At 38.3% G+C, this 23,627-nt stretch overlaps 1 protein-coding gene across 9 annotated transcripts in view; it reads left to right on the top strand.

The window, feature by feature from the left end:
* Positions 1 to 23,627, top strand: part of CRACD (capping protein inhibiting regulator of actin dynamics) — a 256,852-nt gene that overhangs the window by 152,382 nt on the left and 80,843 nt on the right. Inside the window, exon 1 of one of the 9 annotated variants that reach the window (XM_033105793.1) lies at positions 13,555 to 13,738. The exons of the other annotated variants lie outside the window; for them this stretch is intronic. The gene's annotated coding sequence lies outside the window, so the exon portion shown is untranslated. Of the gene's footprint in view, positions 1 to 13,554; positions 13,739 to 23,627 lie in introns of those variants that run through there. 9 annotated transcript variants of the gene reach the window in all.

Genomic DNA, 23,627 nt, shown 5'->3' on the forward strand with positions numbered 1-23,627 from the left:
CTCATAAGAGGCCCTGTCAAGCTTCCACATAAGCTACACAAACAACCACAGCAATATATATAACCATATTGTATATTAAGATGATAAAGTACCAAATTGTCCAATACAAATGAAAATATATAATAGAGTGCTAATTGTGTATACAAATTTGGTGCAAAAAGAGCTACAAGAAGGAATGAAAATGGCTAATAAGCAAATAAACAATGAAAAATATTCAAACTCATGAATAGATAAATGACTGCAAATTAAAACAGTTAAACATTTTCATGTGCAAATCAGCAGCTAGTTTTATGGATAAATCACAGTATGGTATAGATAAATACAATCTTTCTTAACAATTGGTATTAAGGAGTAAAAATTGCCAGCATATAAAAAGTATTAAAATCTGGCTATTCTTTGACCCAGCAATTTAGTTTTTCAGATTTTTACATTCAAGCAGCTATAAAATTGATTCTCCAATGATGAATTCACTGAAGAACACTTACGGGCTATATACTGTGCAGCATTAAGAAATACTTAAGTATGTGCAAAAAATATTAGTGACTAATGATATTTGTTAGTTACGAAGTTATAAACAAGGAGAAAAATGAAAACCAACCCAACTCTTGAACAGTAGGGACATAACTAATCCCTCCTTCCTACCCCTTGCCCCCATCCCCATTCCTGACCCTACCATCCCCATCCTCAGGTAACCACTAATTCGCTTTCTGTCACAATATATTAGTTTGCACTTTCTAGAATTTTATATAATGGAATCATATGGTGTATTTGTTTTCCTTGTGGTCTGGCTTCTTTAACTCATCATAATTATTTTGAATAACAGATTTATCTGTTATAGCATGTATCAATAGTGCATTCCTTTTCATCGGCAAGTAGTGTTCCACTGTATGGATATATCAAAGTTTGTTTATTGATTCACCTGTTGATGGACATTTGGGCTGTTTTCCTGTTGGGGCTGCTATGAACAAACATTCTAGTGTAAGTCTTTCATTTCTCTTGGTGAAATTCCTAGGCGTGATCACATGGCAGTTGTATGGTTAATTTTTGAGAAACTGCCAGTGTTTCCCGAAGTTGCATTCCCACCAGCACATACTTACCAGCATTTTGTATGTTCAGTCCTTTAATTTTAGCTAATGTAATAGGTGTGTAGTGGTAATCACTATGGTTTAAAATATGCATTTCCCTTATAACTAATTTTGTTGAACATTTTTTCATGTGCTTAGTTACCATTTGTATACCTACTTTGGTGAAATGTTTGCTCAATTCTTTCCTTTTTAATTGAGTGGTTTGTTTTCCTATTATTTAGTTGCAAAAATTTTTAAATACATTTTAGACACAAGTCCCTTATCAAACATATTTTCTCCCATTCTCTGACTTATTTTATTCTCATAACAGTATCTTTTGAAGAACAGTTTTTAACTTTGATGAAGTTCATTTTATCAATGTGTTCTTTTAAAGATCATGCTTTTGGTGTTGTGTCTATAAAGACATCTTTGCCTAATCCAAGTACTTAAAGGTTTTCTTCTGTGTTTTCTTCTAGAAGTTTATGGTTTTATGTTTTATAGTTGGTCTATGTTCCATTTTTAGTTCATTTTTGTTTAAGGTGTGAGATGTGAATCAAAGTTCTTATTTTGCATATGAATATCCAGTCTTTCTAGCATCATTTGTTGAAAAGACTAACATTTCTTCACTAAACTGTCTTTGCATCTTTCTCAAACACCAGCCCATATGGGCTGGGCTATCTATTCTGTTTATCGTCTTAATCTTCTTGTTTATCTGTTATCTATTTGTTTATCTTTATGCCAACACCACATTGTCTTGATTATTATACTTTTATAAGTCTGGAAATTAAGTAGTGTTATTTCTATAATTTCGTTCATCTTTTAAAAAGTTGTTTTAACAACTCTAGATCCTTTGCAATTAATTCCATATGAATTTTAGAATCAGTCAATTTCAACAAAAAAGCCTGATGAGAATTTGGTTGGGATGGTGTTGAGTCTGTAAGTGGATTTGGGGAAGAATTGACAACAAAACTGAGTCTTCCAATCTGTGAATATGGATTTTCTCTCTAATTATTTAAGTCATCTTTAATTTCTTTTGTCAATGTTTTGTAGTTTTTCAGTGCATAGGTCTTTCACATCTTTTGTCAGATTTATCCTAAGTATGTTATATTTTACAAATCTTATTGTCTTCATAATTTCAATTTCCAAATGTTTGTCACTATCACATAGAAATACAATTGACTTTTACATATTGATGTTGTATTCTGCAATCTTGCTATACTTATTTACTAGTTCTAATAGCTTATTTGTAGATTCCATAATTTTTTATATGTTTTATTAGTATACCCTTCATATATTATAAAGTTCACTCTTTTAAAGTGTACAAACCAGTGGTTTTTAGTACATTCGAAGTGTCACGCAACCATCACCACTATCTAATTTTAGAACATTTTCATCACCCAAAAAACAAATCAATACCCATTAGCAATCACGCCCCAATCCTCCCCTCCTGATAGCCCCTGGCAATCACTGATCTGTTTTCTGTCCCTCTAGTTTTGTCTTTTCCAGAATGTCACTTAAATGGGATCATACAACATGTGGCCTTTTGTTACTGGCTTCTTTCACTTAACATCCTGTTTTCAAGGTTCATCCATGTTGTAGCATGAATAAGTATACTTCATTCCATTTTAGAGCTGATTAATATTGCATTGTGTGGATATATACCACATTTTGTTCATTCATTCATCAGTTGATGGCCATTTGGGTTGTTTCTACTTTTAAACTATTACCATAAAGCTGCTATGACCAATTGTGTACAAGTTTTTGTGTGGTGATTCCAACAATTTAAAACCCAGTTTTTAATAATAAAAATGTTATTCTTGTAAAAAGGGAAAATAGTGGGGCGGGGAGAGAAGAAGCGGTCATGGTGAGGTTGTATTGTCACTGAAAATTTGATAGAAAAAATGGGACTAGAAATGGGCTTATAGGATAGGCCAGGTTATGTGAAAACATGAAGCGGGGGCAGTGAAGTTATTTCAGATGACAGGAGAGCATGAGGGACGGAAAGAACCATGGCTGTAGCCAAGCTTTGGTGCCAGGAAGTAGTAGAAAATAAATATTATAAGCAGCTCGAAGGCAAATGGTGAAGGGTCTTAAACACCAAGGTACATGGACATGATTAGCTGGGTACTGGGAAGCACTATAAGTCTTTAATCCAATGAGTAATATAATAAATGTGATGTTTTAGGGATATTTATCTGATAGCAATGTGTACAATGTCTTAAAATATGGAGAGTTTCTGAGAAGCTCCAGTTAAGTCCTCAGTTAATGCCGTCAGTAGGTTCTGCAACTTTAAGTGAAATGACATATAACGAAACCAATTTTACCATAGGCTAATTGATAAAAAACAAGAGTTAAGTTCCTGCAGCATCTCCTCAACATTATAATGAAACAACGTTATTTGAGGACCTGTTGTATCAACAAAGAGACAATTGTAACACATCCATAAAGTGACTAGTGAAAGTAGAAAAAAAATAAATGCAAGTAACACTGTCTTAAGTGTAGTAGATGTGCAATCACAACAACTTTTTTTGTAGAAGTAGATAAAATCCATCCTACAATTCATGTGGAATCTCAAGAGACTCTGAATAGCCAAAACAGTCCTGAAAAAGAACAAAGTCAGAAGACTCATACTTCCCGATTTCAAAACTTGCTACAGGGGAGGGGAATTGGAGGAAGGTGTCTAAAGTTATAAACTTCCAGTCATAAGATAAATAAATACTGGGGATGTAATGTACAACATGCTGAGTGTAATTAATACTGTATGATGTATAGGTAACTTCTTAGGAGAGTAGATCCTAAGAGTTCTCATCACAAGAAGCATTTTTTTTTCTTTTATTGTATCTGTATGTCATGATGGACGTTAACTAAACCTATTGTGGTAATCATTTTACAATATATGTAAATCAAACCATCATGCTATCCACCTGAAATTCATACAGTGATGTATATCAATTATTTCTCAATAAAACTGGGGGAATCTTACTACAGAGTTACAGTAATTAAAACAGTATGGTGCTGGCATTAAGACAGACACATAGACCAATGGAATGGCATAGTTGGCCTAGAAATAAATACACACACACACACACACACACACACACACGGCCTAGAAAGAAATACACGCACACACACGGTGCCAAAAAATGTGTACACATTTTGAGAAAGGAAAAACAATTAAAATTGTAATATTCAATATATACCGATGACAAAAGATGACTACAAGTCACGTTTGACTTTTGCAATTACAAGAGGTGCTCAAAGTGGTTACTACCAGCATTCAGACACTTCTGAGTATGGTGAACTACTGCTCGAGCAACGTTGACCAAAGTGTCCACCCGTATTACATTTCTTTGGCACCCCTGGTATATATATATTCAAATGATATTTTTAACAGGGTACCAAGACTGTTCAGTGGGGAAAAGTAAAGTTTTTTCAAAAATGGTTCTGGGAAAACCGTACACCATATATAAAAATTAACTCAAAATGGATCAAAGACCTAAATGTAAGAATTAAAATTATAAAACTTAGAAGAAAACATAGGTAAAAAGTTTCATGATATTGGATTTGGCAATGATTTCTTGGATATGACACCAAAAGCCCAGGCAACAAAAGAAAAAGTAGATAAATTGGACTTCATCAAAATTATAAACTATTGTGCAGCTAAGGATACTATTACAGAAAAAGTAACCAAAAGAAGGGGGGGACAATATTTTGCAAGTCATATATCTGATAAGGAATTGATATCCAGAATATATAAAGAACTCCTACAGCTCAACAGCAACAACAAAAGTCGGATTAAAATATGGACAAAGGACTTACATAGATATTTCTCAAAAAAAAGATATATAAATGGCCAATAAGCACATGAAAAGATGCTCAACATCACTAATCATTATGGCACTGCAAATCAAAACCACAATGAAGTACTACTTCATAACCATTAGGATGGCTGTTATAAAAAATAATAAGTGTTAGTGAGGATGTGGAGAAATTGGAACACTTGTGTCTTGCTGGTGACAATGTAAAATGATGCAGCTGCTGTCAGAAATGATGGCAATTCATCAAAAATAAAAATAGCATTACCATATGACCCAGCAGTTCCACTTCTGGATATATTCCCCAAAGAAATAAAAACAGAGACATAAATAGGTATCTGTTCACTCATGTTCATAGCAGCATGATTCACAGTAGCCAAAAGGTGAAAGCAACTCAAATGTCCATTGATGGATGAATGGATCAACAAAATGTGGTTTATACATACCATGGGATATTATTTAGTCTTTAGAAGAAAGGAAATTCTGACACGTGGTACAATATGGATGAACCTTGAAAACATTATGCTAAGTGAAAAAAGCCAGTCACATAGAACAAAGATTGTATGAGACTATTTACATGATGTGCCTAGAGTAGTCAGATTCATAAGGACAAAGCAGAATACTGGTTGCCAGGGCAGGGGGGAGTCAGGAATGGGGAGTGATTGTTTAACGGATATAGAGTTTCACTTTGGGATAATGAAAAGATTCTGGAAATAGATGGTGGTGCTGGTTGCACAACCATGTGAATATACGTAATGTACAATTAGAAATGGTTTCATGTTATATATATTTTATCACAATAAAAAAGTATAGTAGATGTGGAAAAAATGTTTGTAGAATAAATGAATGGTTAAAAAGTCAACAGGATTTGACAGGCTGAAGGAAAGGTAGGGGCAAAGGTTTAAAGTCCTAGTGGTACCATTGACAGAAATTGGGAAGTGGTAGAGATGTTGATTAACTTGCTTTCATATGACATCATAATATATGACATGACTGCAGTGGCAAAATTTTGGTAGACAATTCGAACGTAGGTGGAAAAGTAAGACTGAAAATATAGACTTAGAAATGACCATAGTGGGACTATTAAGGTCAAGGGTGGGCTCTGATTCCCCCCCACCCCGGCGGCACTACTAGGGAATTCAGCACATACTACCCTCTTCTCCGCCCTCTAATCTTACTCATAGGTTAGAGTCTTACTGTGTTTAAGGGCGGTTTTTCAACAATTCATTGACATTGGTATACTTATTATGATAAAATAGACTTCTAAGGTGTCTACAAACTGTGAGTTTAAAATAATTGAAATGCCTCACTCGGTTTTCATTGGATAGATAAATACGCGAGATTATGGGCTTGAACAGATACACTGGGAGGAGGGGAAGAAATTGTAAAAGTTCTTATTAACTCATATCTGACCAGATGCCATAAAGCAATAAATCTTGGGGTATTTGTTAAGTCAAGGCTCTCATCAAAAACAGATATCCAAAGCTAGAGACACTTGGATTTGCATAAACCACTAAAGGATTCTGTTTAGGAAAAATGAAATATTGAAAAACTTAGAATCTTGCATTTTGTGAGATGTCTATGGAAAGATTATTTTGAAGGTTGTTTTTATTTCCTTGGAGGAACAAGAAATAGATGAGCATGTTTGTAGAGCTGCAGACTCATTAAATACCAGCTCAATCTCCCTCAGTAAGGCTAAGTTCTTTGAGGAATGGAATAGCTCATTTTGAACAAAGGCATCAGGCAAACCACTTGTCTAGAACCAGAAGTTACACAAGTGTACAGTCTCTCTGGGCAGTGGCAGCAGAGTATTAATCGAAGGTCATACTTCAAGTGCTCAGTGTTGAAAGGACAGTCCTGTCCAGATGAGTCTATTTAACCACTCCCTTGCTCACAAATGCTAATCATTGACAGTATATTCAGCTTTTAAAACAAAGGTCTAAGCAACCATAAAGGAAAAAATTGATAGATTTGATCATATAAAATTTAAAACTTTTGTGCTGCAAAATATGCCATGAGAAAAGTTAAAGACAAACAGAAAAAATATTTGCAACATACAACATGTGTTTCATATCCTAAATATATAAGAAAATATATAACATTGAGACCATTTTCTGAGAGAGAGAGAGAGAGAGAGAGAGAGAGAGAGAGAGAGAGAGAGAGAGAGAATGTTGCTGTTCATAGAGCAGAGAAATCTCACACATTGCTGGTGGGAATATGAATTGCTGCAACCTTCTTGAAAAGCAATCTAGCAATGTATATTAAAATTTAACTACACACTGACCCACCAGTGCCTTTCTTCGGAATTTATGTTATAGAAATAAAAACATCAGTGCCTGAAGATATATGAACCCAAATATTTATTTTAGCATTGCTTGTAGTGATGTAAAAGAAAAAACTGGAACAACCCGAATGTTCATTAATGGGAGAAATAGTTGAGAAAATTATGGTACAGCTATTAGAAAGAATGAGTTAAATCCAAATCTATTACCTGGGGGATATGCTATATTATATATATATCAATGATATGAAATAAAAAGGCAAATTGCAGAGTAATTTGTAGAGTGTAATTCCTTTTTGTGTAATTTGTAGAGTGTAATTCCTGTAAACGGGGCGGCTGGATGGTTCAGTTGGTTAGAGCCTGAGGTCTGAACAGCAGGGTGGCCGGTTCGATTCCCACATGGGCCAGTGAGCTGCACCCTCCACACCTAGATTGAAGGACAGCGACTTGGAGCTGATGGGCCCTGGAGAAACACGCTGTTCCCCAATAAAAAAAATTTTCTTTTAATTAAAAAAAAGAAAAAAACAATCATTATGCTTTAGTATCTTTGTATGAATAAATAAATAAGGAGAGCCAGTCATGAACCGATGATGAGTATGGTTAATCTGGTGTTTTGCACCTAAGTCCTTTTATTTGCACATAAGGTCCTATAAAAAAAAAATCACAAGAAAAATGGACCTTAGGTGCAAAGAATTGGATTAATTATAATTTTTGATTCATGATTCACTATCTTACCAGTACAGCTTCACTTCATCACATTTTTGTATGGCTACCTGGTAATTATATGAATATAAAATAATGTATTTAATCAGTTGCCTATTGCTGAACATTTTAGATGGTTTCAAAATTTTTGGTTTTATTATTAATGCTATATAGCCATTTTTGTTTCCTTTCCAAATATTTTCTTAGCATAAATTCTTAGAACTGAAATTGCTAGTTTAAAAGATGTCTATATTTATACCTTTATGTATATAGGTAGGTATAGATATAGATGTATAAATATAGAGATAGGTATATTTTAACCCAGCAACATATATATATTTATATATTACATATAATATATCATATTCTAGTTATCTAGTACTATATAACAAACTACCCCAAAACTTAGTACTTCAGACAACAACATTTATTTTATTCATGAATCTGCAGTATGGACAGAGTAGTCAATTGTGGTGGCTTGTTTATGTCCCACTTGACATTTGCTGGGCGGCTTGAAGGTGAGAGGCTAGCATCTTCTGAATGTTCTTTCACTCACACGTGTGGTGCTGGAAAGAGTCAAACAGCTCGGAGCCAGAATAGCTGGGACTCCTCAGGCATCTTTATCTATTTGGATGTGGTCTCTCTAGCATGTTGACTTCTTAGGGTAGCTAGACTTCTTATGTGGCAGCTTAGGGCATCCTGGTGGAGCACCAGGTGGGAACAATGTCACCTTTTCTAACGTAGCCTTGTAACCCATGCAGCACCACTTCCGCTGAACCAGCCCCCGCAGGCTGAGGACACTCCGTCCTCTCAATGCAGGAGTACCAACATTGTAGGAAGAGCATATGGGATGAGGATGGGGACTATATTGGCGAGTCCATCTTTGGAAAATAGAATCTTCACCATACATTTTTAAGAGTTTTTTTTTTCTTTAAAGATTTTTTTATACATGTTTCCAAATAACCTCTCCAAATATTGTACAATGATTAAACTGATTGTTCCTGAAATTGCTAACGAAGGGTATCATTATTCTTTCCCAGCTTTGCCATTCTGATCTGCAAAGATGGAGTCTCATTTGTATAATTTACATTTTTTATTACTACTGAAGTTTATTGTTCATTTTTATTTCTTTCGTGAGCAGAAATAATAAGATAGTCATAATATCTGAAATTGTGAATTAGAGTCTTAGCAAGATAGGGAAACTGAGTGTCGTGCGGGGCGGCCTGCGGGCTCTCAGCTGCCGCTCCCCACATAAGAACTCAGGATACGGTGAGGCCAGAAAGGAACACCCCCGGAGCCATAGATGGGAGAGTCACACCACTATATTCTCGCTGGCAGCATCCACCTATTGCAGTCCGCGCTTGCTAGCTCAGCCACCATCTTCTTGCTAGCCCCCATTTTTCTGCCAGCGTAGCCACAGCAGTTATATTAGTGACCAGTGGCTCACTGGTTACAGCTGACGGCCAACTAGCCACAGCTGTTGGCCATCCAATCACAGTTGATGGCCATTTACTACCTGAGCCAGCACCTTTCCACGTGAGGCCGAGAGCCTGGAAACTGCACTCCTGGCTCTGTCCCCACACTGAGTCACAAAAAGCCCGAAGTTCAAAGTTCTGTAAACTCAGGTAAAGCATCTGTCAGGTAGTTCAGGATTCGAGTTGATAATAAATGCTTTGGGTGGATGTGGCAGTGATTAAAAATAATTTGCCATTTGGAACTGGTGGGTTGAACATAATGTTCTAGTAGAAATCTTGTAAAAAGAAACCCTGTCTCTATGAAGAGAATCCTACCTATATAATATTTCTCTTTTTTAAATTTTTTTATTGGGGAATATTGGGGAACAGTGTGTTCCTACAGGGCCCATCAGCTCCAAGTCGTTGTCCTTCAGTCTAGTGTGGAGGGCGCAGCTCAGCTCCAAGTCCAGTCGGGCAACCTTGTTGTTGAGAGCTCGCGCTCTAACCAACTGAGCCATCCAGCTGCCCCGATGATATTTCTTTGAAAAGTTTTCAGTGTTATTTCAAAATATATCCCCAACAAAATTGTATATGATGAGCAGATGCCTTTTTGCTTCCACTGACTAAATACTGAGTCAGGCACTCAGTGTTGGGTCTGGATATACAGTGGTACACAAAACAGGCTCTCTGCCCTCGTGGAGCTTTTCCTCTGCTGGTAACGATGCACATTAAACAAATAGTCACAAAAATAAATATAAAACTGCAAGTTGCAAGGAGTGTTGTGAAGGAAAAGGGCAGGGGGCCTGAAGCACAAAGTAGGGGGTCTATTTCAGTGTCATTGAGGAAGTGACATTTCAGGTGAAACTTGAAAGATGAGTAGGAGATACCTAGGCAAGAATTAGGGGAAGGGTTTTCACTGAGATGGCAAAGACCCAAGGAACCTGCTGTGTTTAAGGAACTGAAGGGAAAACAGTGTCACCTGCAGGGAGTGAGCAGAGATGAGGCTGGAGAGGCAGGCAAGGCCAGGGCAGGTGAGCCAATAATAAATATTCTGGACCTTCTCTTACCTACCTTGTTAAAAGGTCCTTTGGCTACTGTGCAGAGAAAGAGCTAGAAGTAGGTAAGTGTCTAAATGGATCATAGTCATTCCAGCAAAAATGGGAGTGTCTTGGACAAGGGTGCTGATAGTGGATGGGCATTGATGTGACGAATATTTTTAGTAGGAATTACTGTACTTCTGCTTCACATTTCAGTACTGTCTTTGAGTCATTAAGTATCACAGGGCATTAGCGTGTTTAGCCCTTTTTGATAGTGTCTTCTTCTAAAGCCATCTCTAACTTGTTATGGTGACTTCGGTGTGGTCATCTGATGCTGAAGCCATCCAGAGTGAAAGGAGGTTTTCTAATCTGAAGCTCCACCAGCAAGAGAGGAAAAGATGCCTCCTGACAGGCTTTCTGACTTTGCTTTATCTTTTCATCTCTGCCTGAGGCAGAGGAGAAATCGCAGGATGAAAGCCTAGGGTTTCTCAACAGAATAGAATTGAGTGGGGTTGGAGCAGTTTAGAGAGAAATGGGAATGACCTCTAGGTCTCTGTTTTTCAGACTTTATGTTCCCCCTGTTTTATCAAAACTTCTTATTTGCTGCAATCCTCTGAGATAGAAATTCTTTGTAAGAAAAGTTGCCTTCCATGAGGGGAAAAAAAGAAGCATCTTTGAGTGAGAAGTCCTATTTAATTAAATTGATTCAGCTCTGCCAACATGTGCCAAGAACCTACTAAGTATCAGGCTCTGTGGTGAACTGACGTCATCTCATTTATCCTCACCGTGGCCTTGTGAGGTGGGCAGCATCACGCTCCATTTGCAGGTGCAGACATTGATCTTTAATGTAAAACATCAATATCTACTTTCTGTTTTCATAGAAGGATGATGAAGAGAGCCACCACAATCTCCCTTTTGCCCAAGTTTAGCTGAAATGAGCAATGGCCTAAATGCCATTGAGATGCATTTAAGCAGAACTGAACCTGGAACAAATTCAGGTCATCTTTGTGCCTAAAGAAAAAAGTGTCTAAATCTAGGAATAGGATGGATGTTGTCGGTTTAAATTGACCATTGTGATAAACAGTCGGCCATCATGAGGGTCAATTCAGCTTCAGGAAATCGTTGATCCCACCACCTGCCCCAGTCTCCTGTGTGTTAAGAACACCAGACCAAAATAAAATACTTTGTCTTGTAATTACCTCAAAACTTACAGACTTCTGGAATATAAGCATTTCAAAAAGGACAGGTGGACATCTGCTCCACTGATGTGTATATGTGAAATAAATCAGATGAAAGTTATGAGAAATTATTAAACCTATGACTCTTACTACAGAACTTTTTGAAAGCAATTAAATTCCAGATAATTTAATTTAATTCATTCTTTTTTTATTATTATTATTCATCTGCCTGTCGACAAAAAACATCTAGCCTAGGAGAAAGCTTATAAGAGTTTATTTGAGCCAAACTGACAATTGCTGGGAAGCAAAATCTCAACGGATTGAGAAAATGCTCTGCGCAATGGCAGTTTGCAGCTTGTTTTATACATAGAATCAAAGGAGGAGGGTTATGTGAAATCCATTGGTGATAGATTAAGGGGGTGGGAGAAAGCAAAGTGGGGAAATCTCTGGGATTGGATAAAAGTAAATTGGAGTGATAGGTACTTCTTTTACATAGTTACATAGGTGCAGGATAGTTAATACCGAGTTTCCCCCAAAATAACACCTAACTGGAAATAAGCCCTAGCATGATTTTTCAGGATGACATCCCCTGAACATAAGCCCTAATGCGTCTTTTGGAGCAAAACTTAGTATAAGACCTGGTCTTATTTTAGGGGAAACACGGTAGTTCACTTTTTACAGCACATAGAGATGGATATCAGGAGACAAGAATAATAATGCGGGATTTTGCAGTTTCCATTTCCGGTCCGGAAAAAGGATTACTGACATTCCAAGATGTCATCTTCGGTGCAAAAAGACAATAGACGGTCCCACTTAAAGGCACAGATTAACTTTATGAAGGGCACTTTTGGCTAAAGATGTGACTTCGTGCCGTGGCCCACTTAGTTATGAAATATTTTATGTTCACGCCATCTTATGTGGTTATTTTCAGTCTTTGAGCTTGTCAGGCTTAACCTGTGGCCCCTTTTCCGTCCTCACATCTAACATGATCTAGGCACATACTAGGCTCTGAGCATCCACAGCTATATGGCGTAATATTCATTTATTAAATATGTACAGCCTTCCTCATGCCAAAAGGTAAACTAAATGGTTTTTAATAAATGACATCATTCCCAAACTCAAGAAGTGGATAAGATTGACAAGGATACAGACAGTAAATACCCTGATGGAGATATGCTGAATGTCTGCTGTAGCCCAGGGTGGTTGAGGAGGGGAGCACCTAACACAGCCTGGGGTGGGGTGTGGGGTGCCCCCAGAGAGATTCCCTGGAGGAATAAGTAAGCCACACAGAAACCATCAACACAGCTTTTGCTCCGTCTGTGTGCTTTAGGTTTTGCTCTGTTGGCCTCTTTCCTTGCTCCCTTGGTCCTAGGAGACCAGCCACAATTCAAAGCAGGGTGTGGGTTTCTGGGCTCAATCACAGAGTTGCTCTTCCATTTTGCTAGCTGCATGCCTGATCTGTAAAAGGAAGCTTCTTAAATTGTGTCTTCTGCTCCGTCAGCCCCTTCCTCTACATCTTAGAAACATACGCGTATTCATATGTTGCCTCCCCCGCCACCAAGAGTTTCATTAGTGCATCGGTGATTAAGTCCATCTGCACGCCCACCATGGTTTGGGAGATACCGGGCTGCACTGTCAGCATGATGGATGGGCCTGCCTCATGGCAGTGGCAATGGATGAAAGCAGTAAAGGAGCTCAGATATTCCAGTCAGCTGTTCAGCCTGTGTTGTGTATGTGTTTAATATGATTTCAAATCCACTTGTTTGGGACTTAAGTGAAGTTGTTTTAATCCGTTTGTTTATGGCTGCGACAAAGACAGACACAAAAAGTTTTTTAGAAGTAAAGTTGCTTTGATGCAAGAATGGAGTAAGTCATGCCTGTATGTCATCATTCCGCATCTGTTGTCATTGATAGGCAGTCAGCCGCCGAGCCGTGGAGGGGCCGCACCAGGGGCTTATCTATAAGGACATGTGAGGAAGAAACTATGGCAAGGGAGCATTCAGACTAGAAATACTGAGAGTTTGTGAGGACTAGTTGAGAATTTCAGTTTGGGCAAGGAGACTCTTCACTAACCTAAAAACTCCCCGAACACCCTTTGGGCATTCACGCCTGTCTGGGCGAGGCCGCCCTCATCCACCTGCCTACCCACACTGGAAATCAGCTTTTCGATTGATCACCGACCCTCCCGAGTGCCTCCTCAGATAAAGGTACACCGCATTCAGTTTGGACTTTATTTCTTCACCTCCCTTGGCCTCAAACCATAGTGTGATTACTCTGTCCTTTGTTTGGTGTATGTCACTCCTTTATTTGGCTTATGAAGAAAAATTATCCTGTATGCTATTGGCTTGTGAAATTATTATAATTCCCACAACAAACTTGTGCTAAATAAATTGCTGGCAAAAACAGAACTCAGTCTCTGAGTGTAGCTGTTGCTGCCTCCCTAAAACAAAAACAAAACAATCTGCAAGTGAAGCCCAAGTTAGAGTAGTTATATTTTCTTTCATGTATCTGGTTGACATATGGACAAGGGCAGACTATAGCCTGAATCCTCTCCCTCGATGGCCCTTCTCTCCAATGTGACTGCTCATTATAGGCTTCTGGGTTTCCTGGGTTCATTAACTCCCATTTTTAACCTGGGTGGATTTCTGCCCATTGCCACCCAAAGGCCTTGACTAAAACAAATACCGAAAGTATGAGTTTATGCATTTTAAAAATCTGACCAGCAAGCCAATGGCTTAATTCTCCCAGGTAAATTTCTATTTTTGAAATTCCATTTAATTGAATTGTATAGAAGACATTTTCTATTCTTGGTTCAGTTACTATTTAGCGTCTGAGGGAATGAGTGAATAACATGACCAAGGTGAATTATCCCTACCGATTCCTTTGCCCCTAATTTCATTGGGGAACATTTATTTCCCATTGAAAACTAGCATTTCTCTTATTCATTCAATAAGTGAATATATAACTAGCAACTGCTCTGTTCCAGGCATGGTTTATAGATACCAGGAATGTAAAGATAAATAAGACATGGACCTTGCCCTCCAGGAGCCCACAGTTTAGTGGGGGAGAGTGACAAATAAACCAGTGATTACAATATAGTTAATACTATCTAGGAGGAAGCCTGGGAGCTGAGGAAACACACAGGTGCAGCATCTGGTCAGCCTTTGGGAGAACTCTGGGAGGTAGTCAAGGAAGGCTTCTTGTAGGAGCTGACACCGGAAATGAGTGTTGAAGGATGAGTAGGACTTATGCAGAGGAGGAAGCTGAAGAAACTGTGCCATGTACATGGCCTAACATTGGCTAAAACAGGAAAGTGAAAGAGTCCAGTTCTTTTATGCCAGATTATAAAATTTTATATAAAGTTTTATTCCTAAAAATTAGCTTTCAGAATAAAAAGAGTTGCCTTATATTCAGGTCTTTAAAAACCTTTTATATTACAAAGCACTCTCTCGATTATTTTGAACCACAGAGAATTGTTTAGGAAAGACACAGTAGTCCATAATTACCTCTGTCCCTCCTGGTTTATATGCTTATAGAGATCATTTGACAAAAGAAGCAGAGAAATTCAATATAGATTTACTATTTTAGGGAGTGGGGGGTGGGAAATGACTTCACAATTGCCAAGTCTTAGATATCATTGCAAATAAGCCTTTTAAAGATCACTTTGAAATGAAATACAATTAGTGGTTACTTCGTGGAGAATCATGAGTATATACCCACAGGATGAACGGAAAAATAAAACTGTTCTTATTTTAAGCAAATGGATGTTTGTGGCTTGAGATAAAATTTCCAGTGATAGCATCATGTACAGATGAAAAAAATTTTCCAGTTTCAAGATAGTAAAGCCATTTTCACTTCCTTCTCCTTTTTCAAATCCCCTAAATAATAAAGATAAACAAGAACCAGAAATGCAGACTTCATCTTTGAGGATGCTAGGGGATATGTATAAGCCTGAACTAGAATTTATGAAGACTGAAAATGGTGGAGGAATGGTAAGAAAGGAAAAACATCAAGTTTAAGTTCCCATGGGATAGGCACCCAAAGAAGCTGTAAAAGGCTCAAAAATAAAGGCATTGGGGACCACAGGAGACGGTTGGGGAGGGAGGCTGAGGATAGGAATTTTAAGAGAAAGTCTGTCCAAGAAGTAGTTTTACCCCATTGCACACAGACAGGTAACCAGGTCACCTCTATCCCTACATAAAATCAGAAGTTTATTCGGTGGAGGAAGTAAGCCAGACAACCACCAGTCTCTGAGATTTTAGGCACAGAAGCAATAGGAGTGAGAAGCCCAAGTTTGTACACTTGATAGTGAATGCCATCAGCCTGGATATCCTGGAGTAGAGGTTGGAGGACCTACCTCTAGAGAAAATGAACCACCCCAGAGAAAAACCTAGAGATACTTATCGAGAGTCCCTAAATTATAGGAGACTGTAATGTCCCCCAGTATCTATTCTCCCTCTTATTAATAGAATACCCCCCAAGTTTTGGCAAGGGATATGGTTGCCTAGATAGAGACTACATTTCCAGGCTTCCTTGCAGTAAGTAAGGTGGGACCGCAAACTAAATTCTTAATGGTGCGAGCAGCTGCTACTTCTCTCTCTTAAAAGAAACTTGCTTGTCTTCCCCTTTCTTTCGTTCCCTTCAAGGGTAGGATGTGGAAGCGGTGATGGTAAGGCCAGGACAAGACCCTGGGGGACAGTGGAGCCGTAAACAGAAAGAATAGAGCAGCAGCACTGGCTTGTTCAGCAGCCCCCATCAACTATGGAATGTTAAAAGAGAAAGAAATGAAATCCCAATTTGTTTGAGCCACTATTGGGGGGGCCTCTTTGTTGTAGCAACTTAGCCTGTAACCTAACTGATACACTGTATATATTTAAAACAAAACAAATAACCTGACTTTTTGCCCAAATACTCTATAATGAAGCCTACTAGTTCATATCGTGTGCTAGCTTCGGAACAGCTTTTCAGTTGTTCGTTATTAAAAACAAATGGACGGCTAAGAATCAGTAGACATTTGATTAAAGCATCCAGCACGAAAGGCAGGAACCCAAGTGAAGAAACAGGAAAAGGGAACTCAAAGGCATCGAAGCAATGAAGGGAGTAGAAGAAGACTTCAAAGGAAATGTAGTTAAATTCTCGTTAAGATGAGAGGAAGATACTGCCTGCATGAAAAAAGAACGGGGCGCTGTTCATTCAAAGAACAAAAACCTCTTGGAAATTAATCATTTAAGAAACAGTCCAATAAAAGCATTGGAGGATGAAGTTGCATACATCTCTCAGGAAGTAAGCTAAAACAAAAGGATGGGCAACGGTGAGAAAAGATAAGAATAGTGGAGAAGATTCCATTAAGTCCGACACGTTACTAACATGAGTTTCAGAAAGAGTGAGAGGAAAAGAGTGAGAGGAGAAAATAACGAGGGTGATTATAAAAAAAAATTATCAAAATCAGTTGTATATTATTGACTTGTAAAATGTCCAATTTGAATAATACAGTATTTCCAGATTAATATGTTATTTAATTAAACATAGGCATAATTAAACTAACATATTTTCCATTCATAGAATATTTTTAGGAACACATTTGATTATATTTCAACGAAATCCCTAAAATATTATATGCACGTATATGTAAGATGACCAAAAAGTCAAAAGCTGGGAGCAGGAAGAGAAAATAGCCTTGGCTCCCATCAAAACTCACACAATGGTGGTACCCCAAAATTAGGAAGGGGGGGTTCATATGCTGGCAATGATATCATAGGCCTTATAATGATTCCCAAATTTCTGACATGAGTGCCTGGTAGCTTACAGTACTGATTCCTGACGTAATCATAAGATGTTACATGTTTAGTAAAGAAGATGATGGGTTTAGTTTTAGACATACTGAGTTTGAGGTATCTATGGGACATCCAAGTGAGGTTCAGTCTACATATCTGAAAAACAAATGCTTTTATTAGCTTTTGACGGTTTTTTTTTTTTTTTTAACCATAGACAGAACTGAAATTCAGCTAGTATACATTGGTGTGGCTGTACTGGTTGCTAAAATTCTGACATACTCTGTACTCATTGGTAAATAAATGCTCTGTATTCACATCTCCCAACCCCCTGAATGCCTTCCCTCCCCCCAGCACCCTACTGTCCTAACCGTTCCTTGAGACTCCACACCACCCCACTGTCCAGCAACTAATGGGTTAACACGTGACCCAGCCGTGGGCCTCCAGGACCCTGTTCCAGGCCGATGGCTGTCCTGTCTGCTCTCACTCCTAAAGCTTTCCACTTACCTCCTGCTTACAGCTCATGAATACTGAACACATTTCCCACATATCCAAGTGCTTCATCTGTGTCATCACCTTCCACAAATCTAGTACCACTCCTCGCTGAGTCCCCTCTGCTTCTGGCAATCTGAACTACTCACTGCTCCCTGACTCCCTACGTTTTTGCACCTTCATTTCTTTGTGCTCATTATACAGGAAGAGTTTTCCCTGATTTCTGAACATCCCGTGTTTTATTCATCCTTCAAGGCTAGTTCCTATTCCCCTTCTACCCTAAAGCTTTCCTCTCAAAATGATAAGCCCCTCCTTCAAACAATCATCCCCTTCCCTTGGAACATATCACTTCCTGTCTTATATTAGGTATATCTTAGTGCTTTCTATAAAGTCTTTATCATCGTGGAGTGAAAGTATGAATCTAAAGGTCTCTACCAATTATCTTTGGTATATACCGTAGTTGCTAGCAGTTTCATCATTTGTTTAGAATGACTACGTAGAATAATAATCTTAGATTCTCCAATAATATTTTGGGGTCTGGTTCCTATACTATAATATTTCACTACATGCCAAAAAAAAAAAAAACCCAAAAATAAAACAATAGCACCCAAAATAAACAAATGGAGAAATGTTTGCTGATTTTCTGAAGTAAAGCTTTTAGTTCTTTTAAGTTGTGTTTTGGTCATCTCTCTTTAATGTAAAATGGTGATAGTAGTTTTCCATTTTCTGCACTGACTTTAATTAATCTTTCAGAAATGCTAGAGCAGAGCTTTTTTTTCCTAAGGATTGTTGCACTGTTTGCTTGACTGCAGCAAATCAAGCTCCTATTGTGACACTTGCAAGCAGAGGATGAGTCATTGCTTTGGCTGGGACCAAGTGTTTCCTGAAGTCAGATACAAGATCAGAATACCTAATGGTACCTTGCTACCGATAGTCTATCTCAAACACTCCTATTGCTCTTCATAGAAACGAAGTAAAAATCAAACATTCAATGTTTGGCTGAGGTTGCAAATAATTTGCACTTATAAGGTCATTGGTGCCTAGACAAATTTTCTTTTCCTAGCATACATCTAATTGCTTTTTTACTCTCTTCTTTTAAATAACATTCAGACGAATATATAAACTATGATGTGTTACTCACGTGATGCCTTGGTTTATTGCTGAAAGTAATGTCTGGCATTTGCCCGAGGTAGAGAGGGGGATGGGCAGGAGGCATTGACCAAGGCCTGCAGGGTCCATAAGGTTGTGATTGCCAGCCCCACCCTGCTGCTTTGAGCGCCCAGCCAGATCTCATGCTCTGCAATGCAGCTCTCAGCAAATCTTTATTTTGTCAGAGAGCGGGGAAATAAAACTTCCCTGAGATGGCATTTTCCTCTGAAACTAGAAAATGCTGAATGGAACTAAATTATCTAATCGCTTCCCTCTCAACCTCTCTTCCTTTTTCATTAATATCTCTTAATGAAAGGATTATGAGCCATTTGCACCAACATAGATGGATCCTGAGATTATTATGCTAAGTGAAATAAGTCAGACAGGAAAAGTCGAGAATCATATAACTTCACTCATATGTGGGATATAAAACTAAAGGTAACAAAGGAACAAGACAAACAAAGAAACAAAACTCATAGACACAAATAACAGTTTAGTGGTCATCAAGGGTTAAGGCGGGAGGAAGGGATGGCAGATGAGGGTACAAGGGATCAAATACATGGTGATAGAAGGAAAACTGACTCTGGATGGTGAACACATAATGCAATATATAGATGATGTATTATAGAATTGTACACTTGAAACCTATGTCGTTTTGTTGACCATTGTAACCCCAATAAATTTTAATAATAAAAAAAATTATGAAAAAGTTTTTTCACAGCAAAGGAAACCATCATCAAAATAAAAAGTCAATCCTACTGAATGGGAGAAGATATTTGCCATTGATATATCTGATAAGGGGTTAATATCCAAAATTTATAAAAAACTTTTATAACTCAAAACCAAAAAAAACCCCAAAAAATCCAATTGAAAAATGGGCAGTGGACTTGAACAGACATTTTTCCAAAGAGTACATACGATGGCCAATAGACATATGAAAAGATGCTCAATGTCACTAATCATCAGAGAAATGCAAACAAAAACTGCAATGAGATACCACCTCACTCCTGTCAGAATGGCTATCATCAATAAATCAACAAACAACAAGTGTTGGGGAAGATGCAGAGAAAAGGGAACCCTCATGCAATGTTGGTGGGATTGCAAATTGGTGTAGCCACTATGGAAAACAGTATGGAGATTCCTCAAAAAAACAAAAATATATATAGAACTACCTTATGACCCTGCAACTCCACTCCTGGGTATTTATCCAAAGAAATCCAAAACACTAATTCAAAAAAATATATGCATCCCTATGTTTACTGCAGCACCATTCACAATAGCCAAGATATGGAAACAACCGAAATGCCCATCAATAGACGATTGGATAAAGAAATTGTGGTACATTTATACAATGGAGTATTACTCTGCCATAAAAAAGGAATGAAGTCTTACCATTTGCAATGACATGGATGGACCTAGAGCAGGGGTGTCCAAACTGCGGCCCATGGGCCAACTGCGGCCCATGATCCATTGTTAATTGGCCCGCAGCAAATTCCAAAAATATATTTAATTTACTTAAATAAACCAGGTGAGGCAATACGTACTTCACCTCGAGTGAGTGGCCCGGCCGTTTGTGTATTTTACCGCATATGGCCCTTGGTGAAAACCGTTGAAAAAAGTGTGGACACCCCTGACCTAGAGGATATTATGCTAAGTGAAATAATTCAGACTGAGAAATACAGATAGCATATGATTTCACTTATATGTGGAATCTAAAGAACAGAATAAATAAGCAAACAAAACAGAAATAGACTCAGAGATACAGAGAACGAACTGATGGTTGCTAGATGAGAGAGGGTGGGGGATGGGTGAGAACGGTGAAGGGATTAAAAAGTACAAATTGGTAGTCACAAAATAATCACAGGGATGTGACATACAGTGTGGGGAATATAATCAATAATGTAAAGACTATATCGGGTGTCAGTTGGGTACTGGCCTTATTGGGGGGATCACTTCATAGATTATATAAATGCCTAAATACTGCACTATACACCTGAAACTAATACAAAATAATATTGAGTGTCATATATATATATATACACACACACACGCATATAAATATAAATATATATATATATTTATTTATAGTCATGGGATATAAAGTATAGCATAGGGAATATAGCCAGTGGTATTATAATAGCTGTGTATGATGTCAGATTGGTAGTAGATTTGTTGGGATTATCACTTTGTGAGAGGTATAAATGTCTAGTTATGTTGTTTTGTATACCTGAAACTATTATAATAATAATTTAAAAGTCAAAAAAAACACCACACTAGAATCAAAAATAAAATTACATATCTTCACCCAGGGTCATATGCAGGAGGTGAGTATAAATGAGGTTAGTTGACATATAGATAACTTCAGGGTAAGGACAGAAATCGTGCACAGTAGCATGGAGGGCAGTTATGCTGCTGTACACAGTGTTTCTCCAAGCAACCAGGGCAGAACCCTGAGTTGAATTCTCCATTAGCCGTTTTCTCCTTACTGCTATTAGAACTATGTCAAAGCCACCCCGACAGTACCTGTACCTCCCCTGCGTCTTAGTGTAGGTAAGATTGTAATGCCCTACGGAGCTCATTAAGTAGGCCATGTATGCATCCTCCCATGTTGCAGTGTCTTTGCCTGGGATAATTTACCAGATGGAAGAATCTCATGTTTGATTGGAAACCTTTAGGCTTCAGTCAGCCCAGAAGGTAAGTGTGTGGAATGTGAAGAAAAGGCCCTGGACTCACCTTCTGAAATTGGGAATTGGGGGGAAAATAGGCAACTAGTGTTACCTTTAATGACATCAGAGGATGGCCTCCAACTTCTTGCTTCTGTGGCAACAATTTTCTACAATGGTGTATCCCCCAAGCTCTCTGTTATTATTAGTAAATTATCTAAGTTCTCAAAAAAGTGAGAGTGCCGTGTTAGCCCTCTGTAAGTCCTTCCCATTTGCCTGCCTTTTAATTCACTTTGCTGAATGTGAGAGAAAGGGACACATTGTCAATAGGGCAAATCCAAGCTTGGTGTGCTGTGACCGTCATCTTTCACGAGGTTTGTGGGAAAAGCTGAAAATCAGTGTGGCGTGAGACCCTTTTGCAAACATTTTTTCTCTTTCTGTCTCATAAGCTAAGAGCTGGGGCCCAGAAGTCTTCAGTATTTTTTGAAGTTCTTGAGTCCCTCTTGCTACATCCATTCTATACAATGACACACTATTGCGCTTATCGAGTTTTCTTACCTGGCTTTATTTCCTATGTTGTGACTTTTACATTTGTGTGACCTGGCAGTTGTTGAATGGCAGCTGACAGTAACTCAAAGAAAAGCTCATTTTGGCTTTTGGAGTTCTATGAGAAATCTCAACTCCTTTCCTCTCTCCCCATAGTTGGAAGCCTTCCAATTAATAACTGGGAGAGGAAAACTCATCTAGAGAGTTCTCCTGGGAAGCTTGGGAGCGGGTTTTGTGCAGGACGCTTGGTACTTACAGCATGCCACAGTATTTTATCAAGATAAAGAACATGGAAGAGTGGATTCTGCGAGGCTGAGGACTCTGTGTGGTACACCCCCCAAAATAAATAAGTAAATGAATAAAACATCAGCGCAGTGCCAGAATGTGGAATTAATCTTTCCAGTGGTAAGGCTGTGGGATCCCATTAAAGAATACTCAGCTTATCGTCCTGATGCAGGCTCTTCTTGCAGCCAAACCAGGACCGTGATTTGTTTCCCACTGAAAAGTCAGGAGCCTTGCAGAGGATGGTGCAGTGCAATTTGTTTTTCAAAGAGCTTCCTTCATTCAAGTTATTAAAAAATACTTCCTGAAATAACTCACCTGGAGTCAGAACTGGCGTCTTACTAGGACAAATGCACATGTTAGGAAACGCGTGGTCCTCAGACACAAAAGACTGTTTCAAACTGTTGGCAATCTGCTCACTTTAAGTGAAGCAGAACTACAACTCAGCCAGGAAGTGTTTATTGAGTGCCTCTTTACTCTCACCACAATTAGGTGGTCACATAAAGAGTGCAAGGAAGCAGGGAACAGGAACGCTACCCTTATGGAGCTTACAGTCTCCTTGGAGAGATGACATAAGCAGGGGTTTTTAAATATTAAGGTGCAATCAAGGCTCAGTGAATTATTTAGAGGCACTAAATTTCACTAAAATACCGGGCACCTACCTTGGCAGTTGTCTTTCAGAGTCTACTAAAGTCTAAACCTCCCCAAAGGCCTTTTGGGTCATTTTAGAGGGAGGAAGATGCTTTTATCCCAGAGCCTAGCAGCACACCTGTGTGTAGTGCCATTATTAGGCTACAAGTTGGTTTCTAGTCTTCCTATGATAAAGGACAATGTCCTATGTTGTGGTTCTTTGAACTCTCATTTTAAATTGTATATGTGTCTATAATTGCCCGAGTAGCTGATATGTTAGCAGCATTACTTGTTTAGGTATTTGTCTAGAATCATAGGCAACTTGAAAGAGGGTTAACATTATTTTCTTGCTATCTAGAATACTACTACATGCCAGTGGGATTTAATGTGTTCTGAGATTGGGATGAAATGGGATAAAGAAACCTTATTGACATCTTCTGAATAAGTTTGAATTAGTCTGAAAAATATCTAAAGCTCTTTAACTTTCTCTTTTCCTCTTCATTCTCTTCTTTCTCCCATTTTGCCTCTATATATCCCCACTCATCTCCTCTCCCTCCTCTTTC

This window comes from Rhinolophus ferrumequinum, chromosome 5 (genome assembly GCF_004115265.2).
Source record: "Rhinolophus ferrumequinum isolate MPI-CBG mRhiFer1 chromosome 5, mRhiFer1_v1.p, whole genome shotgun sequence".
Classification (NCBI taxonomy): Eukaryota; Metazoa; Chordata; class Mammalia; order Chiroptera; family Rhinolophidae; genus Rhinolophus; species Rhinolophus ferrumequinum.